We start from the raw sequence: 12,250 nt of genomic DNA on the forward strand, positions 1-12,250 counted from the left end.
TTTTCCTGTCACTGTGTCACACAAAAAAATTAGCCAGCGCAAGTACATGTAATAATTATTGTTACATGTACTTGCACTGGACAATTTTCTTTGTGACACGGTGACAGGAAAATACAGCGTGTTTTATATGTTTGTTCATGGGTATTCTTTCATTTTTCCGACTGTATATGTGTTACAGCCCAGTAAATCAACGTAAAATATGGCGATACCGTGTAATTTTCAGTGTCATCACCGAAGTGGTCAACTCAAAACTTTTCGTGTTATTTATGAGTAAAAATGGTTGTTGTTTAACGAAAAAGCCACGTTTTTAGGCGATTTTTCGCAAATAGTTCAAAGAGTAAGTATTCGATCGAAAAGGATATTGTTAGCAAAAATGTATCTAGCTTATAAAAAAGGTGAAACAAAAATGGAAGTCTATCGACTCAGTCAACGTGAAATAATCAAAAAATGAAATACTGTTCGGGGAAACTCGTTAGAACTTTTTTAAAGTGTTTAAAAGAAGCTTTATTTTTTACAAAAGTTTCTAGCATCAAAACTAAGCCAGTTACGCTCAAAATACAGTTAATCCCATTTTTTGGTAAAAAATTGTGAAAATCTCCCCCTATTTAGCACCCCCAAATGAAACTAATCATCATCGCCTTACAAATTACATAACTTTTTTATGCGACCTGTTGTAAGTTTCACCGGTTCAAAGTGCTTATTTTTAAAAGGGTTCTAGTTTAAGGGCTTGAACGAGTCACTAATCACGAGTATATGCAAATTTTAAACAGCCATATCTTAACCAATTTTTGTCTTACAGAAAAACAAAATAATGCCAAAATATTTATAAAAGCAAGACCTACCTACATTTCTTTACTCTTTGAGATTTTTCGTATTTTTTTTTTTTTCGTAATAAGAACTTCGAACCAGTCAAACTTACAGATCATATAAACAATTAATATTTAACCTTTAACTACACGCGCTGGCGTACTTTGTACGCCAGATATAAGAATTCTACTGGAAATATATTTAAAAATTTAATTTTTGACCTTGCTTATTTTTCTAACCTATCACTGGAATGTGCTTTACAATTTGGTTTTAGTTTCGTTATAATCGGCGTTCTGGAAAGATCGTAATTTACATTTTATTATTTGTTGTTTCTGGTGGTGGACAATATACCCCAGGATTATATTACTATAAGTCGTAATATAAGTACATATTTTAATTGTTTTTTAGTCATTATGGCAAAAAATATATTTTTCTTTGTAAACAATACTTTTTCTCCTGTAAAAAATCACATTTAAAAAAATTTTTTATTAGTAATTTTATTTATCGTGGAATCCAGTTATTCCATGATTCCAGTTATAAATCCCAATTGGCTTACTGAAAAGGAACTCCAAGTATTCACTGATGCCGAATAAGGTTTATAACAAACAACTAAGTGTATTTAAAAAAAAAATTAAACAAATCCGCTGTTTTTAAGTGTATTTTCTTGTGGCGTACAAAGTACGCCACGCGTGTAGTTATGTTATAACTTGATGCGCGGGTAGGTTAAAGTAAATGGTAAAGCGCTAATGATAAATTTTATTTGTTGTGCGAAATAGGGGCAGATTTTCACGATTTTTTTTTACCAAAAAAGGGGCCAACTTTATTTTGAGCGTAACTCATATAGTCTTGGTGCTAGAAACTTTTATAAAAAAATAAAAATAAGGCTTTTTTGAAACATTTAAAATAAGTTTTAAGAGTTTTTCCCGAAAATTGCTTCATTTTTTGGTTATTTCAGGTTGAAATATTCGATTTAAAATTGGACAAATAAGAATAATTTTTTATGAGCTTTCACCTTTTCCTGGACTTCATGAATAAGTACACCATTTTCTGAATCTTATAAGCTACATTTTTTATACAAATACTTTTTCGATATCTAATATATAAGTCGATAAATACTTATTTTTGAGTTATTTGCGAAAAACCCGTCTGAAAACGTTGTTTTTTTTATATACATTTTCACTCGAAAATGACTTAAAAAGTATTAGCATAGATAAATAAACTCTATAAAAGAACAAAAGTTGCTTATAATTAGTCAATTTATACATTTCCGGACTTATTTTAAACATATATTTTTCACCCCAAGGAGGGGTGTCACCCCCCGAAGTAAAAGCAACCAACGGCATAAATCCAACTTTATAGTAGAGTGTAACTAGAACCTAAATCCAAATTTTCAAGCAAATAAGTCCGTCGCTGATAATTTCACTCCAAAACTCTCATTTACTGAGCTATTGGTGTATTCGTGCATTGTTTATGACGACTTACATTTTTCATCTTTATTGGTATAGAATAAAATATAACAGAAATTACTAAATGATTACATTAGTATTATTCTATGATCTATGAGATGAACAACTTTCTTCGTGCACTATCTACTATCAGCGAATATATCTACAATTTTATTACCTCGGATGGACAACTTCATTTTCAATACTGCACTGCTTAAAAAACGTATGTATGCAAATAATATAAAAACACATTTTTACATATATTAGACAACAAGATGGGGCCCTTGACATATTGGTGCTTCGTGCTGCGGGGGCCTCTGTTACGCCTCTGGATAATTGTATCGAAATACTAAACGTAGGTAAAGATTAAAGAGAAAACCCATTTCGGCAAATTGCAATTCTCAAATCTTTCAATAGTCACGAACATACAAAGCATTATAGTTTATTGTCGTTACCATAAAATTTCGGTAGTTCGGAAGGGATTAAGTTTCTAGATATTATGAAATGATTCACTTGGCAAATACGTCTATTTAGAAATTTACGTTTTTAATTTTAAACACACAACGTAAAATAATATAACAAAAACAGACTTTTACATAATATCAGATGACAAGATGGGGCCCCCCCGCAAGCTTCACGCTGCGGGGGCCTCTGTTACGCCCCTGTGTCTACACTAAAATCACAATATAAATGCACTATATAGAAATAAACAAACCAAAACACTTTGAATGTTCGAGGAGCACTCCCAAATCACGATTTGGAAGTGCTCCTCGTGCTTGTTTATTTCTATTGCATCTTTATTGTGATTGTAGTGTAGACAGTTGTGTCTCAGATTAGCGAATCGACTATGGGTGCGTTCACCAGAAGTGCGCAATGTCAGCGCTTTGAAACTGTTGAAAGATTTTTCGGGTGAACTTCAATGTCAATTTAGGCTAAACTTCAAAGTGTTGACGAAGCAGTCGCCGTTTTATCAACCTAAGATTTGCATCGCTTCAATATTGAATGTGTTTAAGAAATATATTGTAACGGCGCGCTTATTTGAAAATATTTACTTTTACAATGGTTTTAATTATAAAGTAATTGAAACTGAGGAGACACATAATTGTATATCGTCACGAAATTGTAAATATGTGTCTTGAGAAACAATTTTTTTCAAAATAATTCATATTTCTCGTGACATTATTATTTCTTTATGATGGGAATACATCATCACCATCCAATCGTTCTGCCAAGTCCAGCACAGCAGCACTAAAAATTATTTCTTGTTCATTTCATTATCAAACAACAATAAATGTAGTATATTATCCATTTTTGAATTAAAGTACCCCGCACAAACCTTATAGAAATTAGGTCCCAGTGGATTTCGTTCATACTTTGGGAAAATACTCTTTGAAGCATCCTGATAAAAAGTTCTTATGGGGATAACTCAATCGTATGAGGGATTTTCAAGGGATAGAACAAACTCGGAAAATTATACGATTTACTGGGTATTCCAATTCCCTGAGATACTGGTTATCTGGCAATATGTAGAATTACCTGGATCTGGATCAAGGAAAAGTACTAGTACTCTAGGATTTTTTCCTGGCTATCCAATGGCGACCTTTACTTTAATCTTGACCTTCAACGGACGTCATCTTCTATCTAGAGTTTCGAGGGTTTTTGGCATTAAATTGATATAAACAGATTGGTAAACGTGGTGGCCAGGGCCATTGCAAGGGACGTCATCTTCTAGAGTTTCGATGGTTTTCGGCATTAAGTGGTCCAAATGAATTACTGGAGGGTTTTTTGAAGTCGCTAAATACGAGTATGCCACCAGAACCGACTCCAATGTTTAGCGATCCCAAAAACCCATGAGTAATCGGTTTATATCAATTTAATGGCGTAAACCCTCGAAACTCTAGAAGATGACGTCCGTTGAAGGTCAAGGTCAAAGTAAAGGTCGCCATTGGATAGCCAGGAAAAAATCCTAGACTACTAGTACTTTTCCTTGATCCCTGATGTTGCCAGATAACCAGTATCTCAGGGAATTAGAATACCCAGTAAATCTTATAATTTTCCGAGTTTGGGCCTCTATATCTTGAAAATCCCTCATACGATTGAGTTATCCCCATAAGAACTTTTTATCAGGATGCTTCAAAGAGTATTTTCCCAAAGTATGAACGAAATCCACTGGGACCTAATTTGCATAAGGTTTGTGCAGGGTACTTTGTTTAAGACACGTCCAAGTTATATTGCTAGTCCAAGCTATTCTATTGTTATAGCATTAGCATTATGTTGTTTTATATGCCATTAGAGTGAAAACTTAGTCTTTTTGCTAGCAGTTGCCGCTAGGGCATCTATGCCATTTCGTTCGTTGCAATCCGGGACTGCACGCTGGGGTTTGTTTTGGTTGGATCAGGGAGAGCAGCATATGTGCCTCCTGATGAGAGACTAATAAGTTTCGAAACCGGTAGGGGTGCTTGCGGCACTCTCTGATTGGACTAGAATATGGTTCGGCTGTGTTTTCGTTTTGCAACGAAATTGAAAATGGTTATTCATTTTTGATTTACATTTACTCTGTGTGGAGTATGAAGGGAACCATTCTCGTTGGAACTTTACCGCGCTGAGCAGATGGGACGTGAATTGTAAATTGTAGAATTCCCTCATCTTCCTTAGTCTCAGCATCCGTATGGCTTGCAAATTGTAGAAGCCTCGGAGGTGTAACCAGAGAAGGTTCCCATTGTTTTCATTCTGGTGGGATGTAGAATAGCATTATGTTGTTTTATATGCCATTAGAGTGAAAACTTAGTCTTTTTTTTTAATAATTAATAGTAAATATACCTTGTATATTTATCTGTCAACGGTATTATTTATATTATTTTAAAATGCGCATGCTCCACTTGTCGTGGACTAGTCCCTGACTGTCTCCGCGAATACACTTATTGTTTGCATAACAAATTCGATCAAAAATGGTAAATAAATCGATACATCAGTATCAGACTGCACCAACTCAAAATTTTTCAATATTAAGATAAGTATGAGGAAATGGTTAAATTATGTTTATTTATCAGTTTCAAATTACACCATCTCAAAATTCCAACCCCATTGTAAAAAATTTTGACTTGTCAACATGCAGAATCCATAATTTTTTTACAATGTCCTAGTTTCATACCGCATCACTTTGAGTTAGTGCATAATGAAACTTGATCGGTATAACTGTTGCCAGCTACTAACTCAAAATGGTCTGTGAAAGCTGTTGCACTGACCGTTACTAAATTAAATGTTCGAAACAATTCAGTGATACAGAAAGAGAAAAACTGTTAAGTATCTACTGGAGTCTCGGTGATTTAAATAGGCAGTGAGATTTTATAGTTAACAATGTAATGCCGGTTAAGCCAAAATATCAATATAAGAAAGAAGGGAGTCATAGAAGCGAAAATATAGCTAATTACTTTGAGATGAGTAATGAAAAAATTAGAGTATGTAAAGTTTTCTTTATGAATACTTTAAACATTTCGAATAGTATAATAATGAAAAAGCATGCACAACAATTAAAAAAACAGCTAGGTTTTGTACAGCATGACAACCGCGGAGGAAAAAAAAATGCTGGGCGACCAAGGGTGCTAGATGATGAAAAAGAATTCGTGATCAAATCTTTTCCAGTAAATGATTCTCATTATTGCGGAGCAAGAAAAATCAAATCTCTAAACTTAGCCATCGTGTACAGACTGTACCAAGAAAAATGTAGAGCAGAACTGAAAATTCCCGTAAAACTCCATTATTGCACCAAGATTTTCAACAGGGAATTTAATATTGCCTTTTTTCAGCCAAAAAAAACCAGCGTTGTAAAAAGTATTACAGTAAAACCTGTCAATAACGGTCACTAAAAATGACAGGACTCTTGGCCGATATAAAAAAAGTGGCCGCTAATACCAGGTTTTATAGTCCATAAATTTTGGTTTGGGGAACTTTGAAACTGGCTGGCTAGTTCAGGTAGCCGGTTTTGACAGGTGGACGTTAACACAGGTTTTACTGTACAACAACTTAAGTATGATGCACATATCAGAGAAAAAAAATTAGATTCGGTTAGAGAAGGAGTTGGATATCAAAAATTCAAAGGAAGATGACAGTGCTCTGTAGTTTGTTGCTTTCATCTCCAACTTTATTATCACTACCAAATGGAGATCGGAGTGATTTTCTTTTTACATGAGACGCCTATCATGTTACAACTTCACTATATTTGATATTTCTCACAAACCTAGCTATAGTTTTTTGTGGCACGAATGTATTGGAAGCAGAGGTGTTAATGAAATAAGTACGTATCTTTGACAGTATCTAAAGAACCATGGGACCTCAATATGAGCACATATTTTATTCCGATAATTGCCTGGGCCAAAACAACAACAAGTTCATTGCTTGCTTGATTTTATATTGCTGTCAAAACTTAGCAATAAAAAGCCTAACCCACAAATGCTTAGTAGTTGGACATACTCAAAATTGAGGGTGATGCGATGCATGCCCTCATAGAAAAAGAAAAAAAAGATACCTAAAAGGAAACCCGCTCTATATTTTATCGCAAATGGTTTTGATGATAATTAGACTGGCTAAGAAAACTTCCGATAAAAATATCGGAAAAGAAATGAAAGGCAGAATTTACAAAACAGTCATGAGACCAATAATTACATACGCGGCAGAAACACTACCCGACAGTGTCCGACACAGAGAGGACAAAAAGATTTGCTCGAAATAGCCGAGATGAAAACCCTTCGAAAAATCGATGGTAAGACTCTATGGGACAGAGCTAGAAGTATATATATACGACGGAGATGCAAGGTGGATAACATTAAAAACTGGGTAAGAAACATAAGAATAGAATGGAATGACCACATAAACCGAATGACAACAAATATAGTAGTCAGGACAGCGAGAGACGGTTTCCCAATAGGAAGACGATCAGTGGGAAGACCACGAAAACGATGGAAAACGACATCTTACTAGAGGCACATTGAAAAAACAGACAGAGTCATATCTATACATAAAGAAGAAAAAGAGAAGAATAAAACTGGACGGCCTGGTACGCTACAGAAGAAATTGCCGAAGTGTATAAAGTAAAAATTTACAAAAAATTGGGAACATTTTTATACAAATGAAGCCGGAGACCAAATAAAATGGAGATAAATACAAATTCTAAGAGTTGAGAAAAACCAGCCAAACAAAATAATTTAACAGAAGTCTTATTTTGACGAAAATTATAATGTCATAAATATTTGATAAAACAGAAAGAGCATGGCTTATGAAGAACCATCTCTCACCTTCTCCAATAAACCTCATGGAGTGCCACCACTTAAAAAATGTTATTTGTTGTCGCTCTGCTCCTCGGGTTGAATACCCAGAATCCACTGTGAGTTTTTTCAGAACTTACCAACTTCTGCCGCTACTGAAGAAAGTGACAATTCAGAATTATTTTGATTTTATTATATTTTTTCATAACAAGGAACAATAATAATGTTATAAGAAAAAAATACTTAAATAATTTTATTTGATTTCCATACAAATACCCTATACCAGCGGTTCTCAATCTTTTTGTGTCATGTACCACCAAATACTTCTTATTATTTTTGGTACCACCTAACTGAAATACATATCTAACTAGGTGATCTAATTAACTATAAGCCAGACCGCACATCAAAGAAACATGAAACGTAAATTACGTTTCATGGAAATAAACCACTGCTAAACAAATATATGTCCGGCCATTTATGAAACTCTCCGAAAATAAAAATGTGTCATGAGCATGAATCACACTCGTTTCATTGGTAGGCGGACTTTGAGATTTGTTTAGCAGTGTTTTCTTTTCATGAAACATGTTTTTCGTTTCATATTTCATGTTTTTCGTTTCATATTTCTTTGGTGTGCGGCTTGGCTAATAGTGGTGCTGATTTTGGCTGTTTTTGCGTTTTGTGTACCACCTCAAAAAATTAAATGTACCACCAGTGGTACATGTACCACAGATTGAGAACCGCTGCCCTATACAAAATGCACTAACTGTTAAAAAATGATGTGTCAAGAGTTTCATAGTGCACCAACTCAAAAAAAAATCTGAATTCTTTAAAAAAAAATTAATCAAAAATTATCATCTAAAAGAACCATAAAATAAGCATCTATTTCCCAAATTTTGTTCCATTTGAAAAACAAATGGACCATTTACAACAGATTAAAAATATTTGCTCCCAGAAAAAATAAGTTAAAGCTGATTTGTGAAGAACTATGTTTTTTGAGTTGGTGCACTCTGCTACTGATGTATCGAAATATTACATATCCTCTGTGAGCTCTTATAGACAAGGCGAAAACGGCGGGTTCGTTGGAAAAAATATTCCCATGAGATTTTTTTGCATAAGCACATTTGTAATACACCCCAGAATAAGGTTCAAGAAGTCGCCCACGAGAAAAGTGGTCCAAATTTTTTTTAATCAAATTGCAAAAATTATTATTTTTGGGCTGTACAATTTTTTTAGGTTTTTTAGACCATTCTGGACAAAATATCTTGTAATTTTTCTCTAAAGTTGATGGTTTTCGAGTTATAAGAAATTTAAAATTTGAAAAACGCAAAAATGGCCATTTTTAAGACTTAACTCGGTTAAAAATTATTATGAAAGTCAGAAAGTGACTAAATCAAAGTTTAAAGCCCCCCCCCCCCCTACATGATCCTGAAGAAATTTGTGTCATTAATTTATTACTAATCTGTTATTTTTAATTATTAACAATAAGCCGTAAGAGCGTATTGACGCGGCTGTAAATGTGAGTGCGAGTAAGATGCCTCATTGGACTGCCGGAATGGCATCTCTCTCGCACTCACCATAGACGGCCGCCTAATACGTGCTGACGCTCATTAATATTACTTAAAAATAACAGCTTAGTAATAAAATTACGACAAAAATTTCTTCAGGATCTTGTATTAAACTTTGATTTAGTCACTTTCTGACTTTGATAATAATAACTTTTAACCAATTTATTAAGCCTTGAAAATCGCCATTTTTCGTTTTTTCAATTTTAAATTGTTTATAACTCGAAAACGATCAACTTTAGAGAAAAATTACAAGAGACCTTTTTTGTCCAGAATGGTTCAAAAAACCTAACAAAAATTTGTACGGGCCAAAAATATTGATTTTTGCAATTTGATTAAAAAAAAATTGGAGCACTTTTCACGTGGGCGACTTCTTGAACCTTATTCTGGGATGTCTCACGAATGTGATTATGAAAAAAAATCTCACGGGAATATTTTTTCCAACGAACCCGCCGTTTTCGCCTTATCTATTAGGTAGAGGGGATAATTAAAAGTTCGTGAGCGCCAGTAGTGACAAATCGGTGAACTTCGGCTGGAAATTTTACATAAATGTCAAAGTGATTAGGTAATTTAAAACATTGAAATTAAAAACATTAATAGGAAAAAATATTAGTTGGTCATCAAAGCTGTGGCATATATAGGTACTTACGTTTTAAACATTAAAATTTATTTTTTTAAATTTTATAATATAATTAATCTAAGCATCTACACGATAATAATTGTCAAAGTATCAGAAGTAGGAAACCGTGGCGTAGCGTGAGTGTCGGCTGCCCGGGGCGGAACACAATTTTGCCGCCCTCTTATTTAGGTATTTTAATTTAATGTATACCATACATTACATACAATAAGTATAGATAACTTTTCGACGAGAACAGTCATCATAATTTTGCATTAGACAGGTTAGATTTTAAATAAAAAAGTTTTGTTTTAGTAAAATCTAAGTTTTACAATCACGTTTATTAATACAAAAATTCTTTTACCTTAACCAATTAGATACATTGATATAACTTAGGTACTAACCTACCTATCATTTAAGGTTAGGTACACGTTGACGATCGACAAGATTAAATAAAATCAATTTTTAATTATAACTAGAATGACACTATAATGTTATATTTTTATTGAAAAATAATATGAGTATTTGTTAGAATCAAAAACAAAACTTCCGTCTTCAATTAAAAATTTATACGTCTACTTTTTTAAGAGCAAAGTCTGTTTTGCACCGTCAATGTATATCGCATCACACACATCTTGCTTAATTGGGACCGTGCAAGTTGCGCAAAGCGACACCTATTTCTACGCTCTGCACTTTTATTCGCACTTTTAATTGTATTGACCAATTACGTTAGTCCTGGTTGCTGGATAATTGTCAAGGCCATAGCCCAAAAAAATTATAAGAAGAAAAAATAAGATGCAGGTTATGTAATGAAAACGTAATCAATTGTATGTAGTAAATAAAATTAATTATTAAAATGCAGTACTGCAAGCAAAATACAATTAATTAAATTTACCTTTATATAATAATTGCATAACATATCAATATTGTGGAGCAACATATAATTTTTCTTGTTCAATGACAGTAGATATGAAATGTACGTCAATTTGACAATTTCAATTGACAATATGAATTATTTAAGAAAGTTTCAATATTTCTCCGCTATTCGCGCACGATCGTTTCACGTATCCCTTCCAAGTACTTGCACACCGCGAATAGACCAAATTAGAGTACTCATTGTCAATCTTAAATAATTTTTAATCAACCTCAATTTTGAAAAACTTCTCTCATAGCTGGCAATGCTTATAGCAACTGTGAAAAATATTCGGAACATTATTAAAATATTGGCCAGAGTATCTTCCAGCTTGGATTTAACAATAAATTTAAATAATTCGTAGTCCAGAGCGCATCTGTCTTGAGATGGACGTTGAGAGGTGACTCATATTTTTTGCAGAAATTTCTTGGAATTAACTCCTATAATAATAATTGGGTTATCCTCCCACTCAAAAATGTCCGGAACATTGTTTAAATATTCAAAATGTCAAAAAATGAAGGAAAAATTCGATTATTTTCTTCGTTTTTTTTCATTATAACTTTCAAAGTATTCACTTTCGAGAAAAGTTGTACTGATATAAAAGTCGCGTAATTAAATTTCCTACAATATAAGATTAGTTATAAATTTTAAAAATTGTTACCCTTGTTGCAAAATAGCAATAATTGCGAAAAAACCATACAAAACAAGTACATATTTGCATTTTACGTTTTTCAACCATTTATGCTACACTTAGGACCTTCATATTTTACCCTGAAAAACTATATAATATAGTAAAACAATACTGTAAATTTCATTAATATCGGTGTAATAGATTTTGCAATCCAGCTTTCGCAAAAAAAAATTCATTTTTTCAAAATGTTGCAGGACTGAAAATAAAGCAGATAGCAAGTTGAAATTTTTTTTACGTATAGAAGAATACCGTACCTTTCATTTGCAATTTTTATAATTAAAATCCATTAACTAAACACGGTGTCAGGATTTTTTTTTAAATAAACATTAATTTTTTGTGCTACGCGCAGGACAGCGGTGTTCGATTCACACAAGTTGATTTCCACCAAAATTTCTTCCAATCTTTATCTAATATATTATTTTCTTACACTATATTTTGTTGTATTTTAATTCCACAAAAATCAAACTAATTTGATTATTGTTTGTGAAATATTGTTTAAACTGTTGCATATGTTTAAAAATAATAAACTTTTATTCTCTAACTTAAAATGTTGTTCTGAAGCTATTCTAAAGCGTCGAAACGTTAATAAAAATCATTTTTGAAGTTATACTTCTTTACGGGCGTAATGACGGTGAAATTTTATATGGGAAAACCTAGCGACCGGGCGCATGCGCATTATAACTTTGTTCTGATTGGATGTTCAAATGACATGACAAAAATTATCCAATATGGCAGCTGTGGCACAGCTGTGGGACTGTGTTTGGTTATAATGTATGCTTGTTGCGTTTTAAAATTTGTAGGAAGAGAAACAACAAACAAAAAGTTAGTTAATGGTTATACTGCCTTTTTAAATAGTTTTCATATTATATTTTTGGACTTATTTACATAGAAGAGATGATTGTTGCATGCCAATGTGAAAGCTCATCAAACTGTGCCTAGTATGAGTGCCGCAGAT

Source organism: Diabrotica virgifera, chromosome 5 (assembly GCF_917563875.1).
Source record: "Diabrotica virgifera virgifera chromosome 5, PGI_DIABVI_V3a".
NCBI classification, from domain to species: domain Eukaryota; kingdom Metazoa; phylum Arthropoda; class Insecta; order Coleoptera; family Chrysomelidae; genus Diabrotica; species Diabrotica virgifera.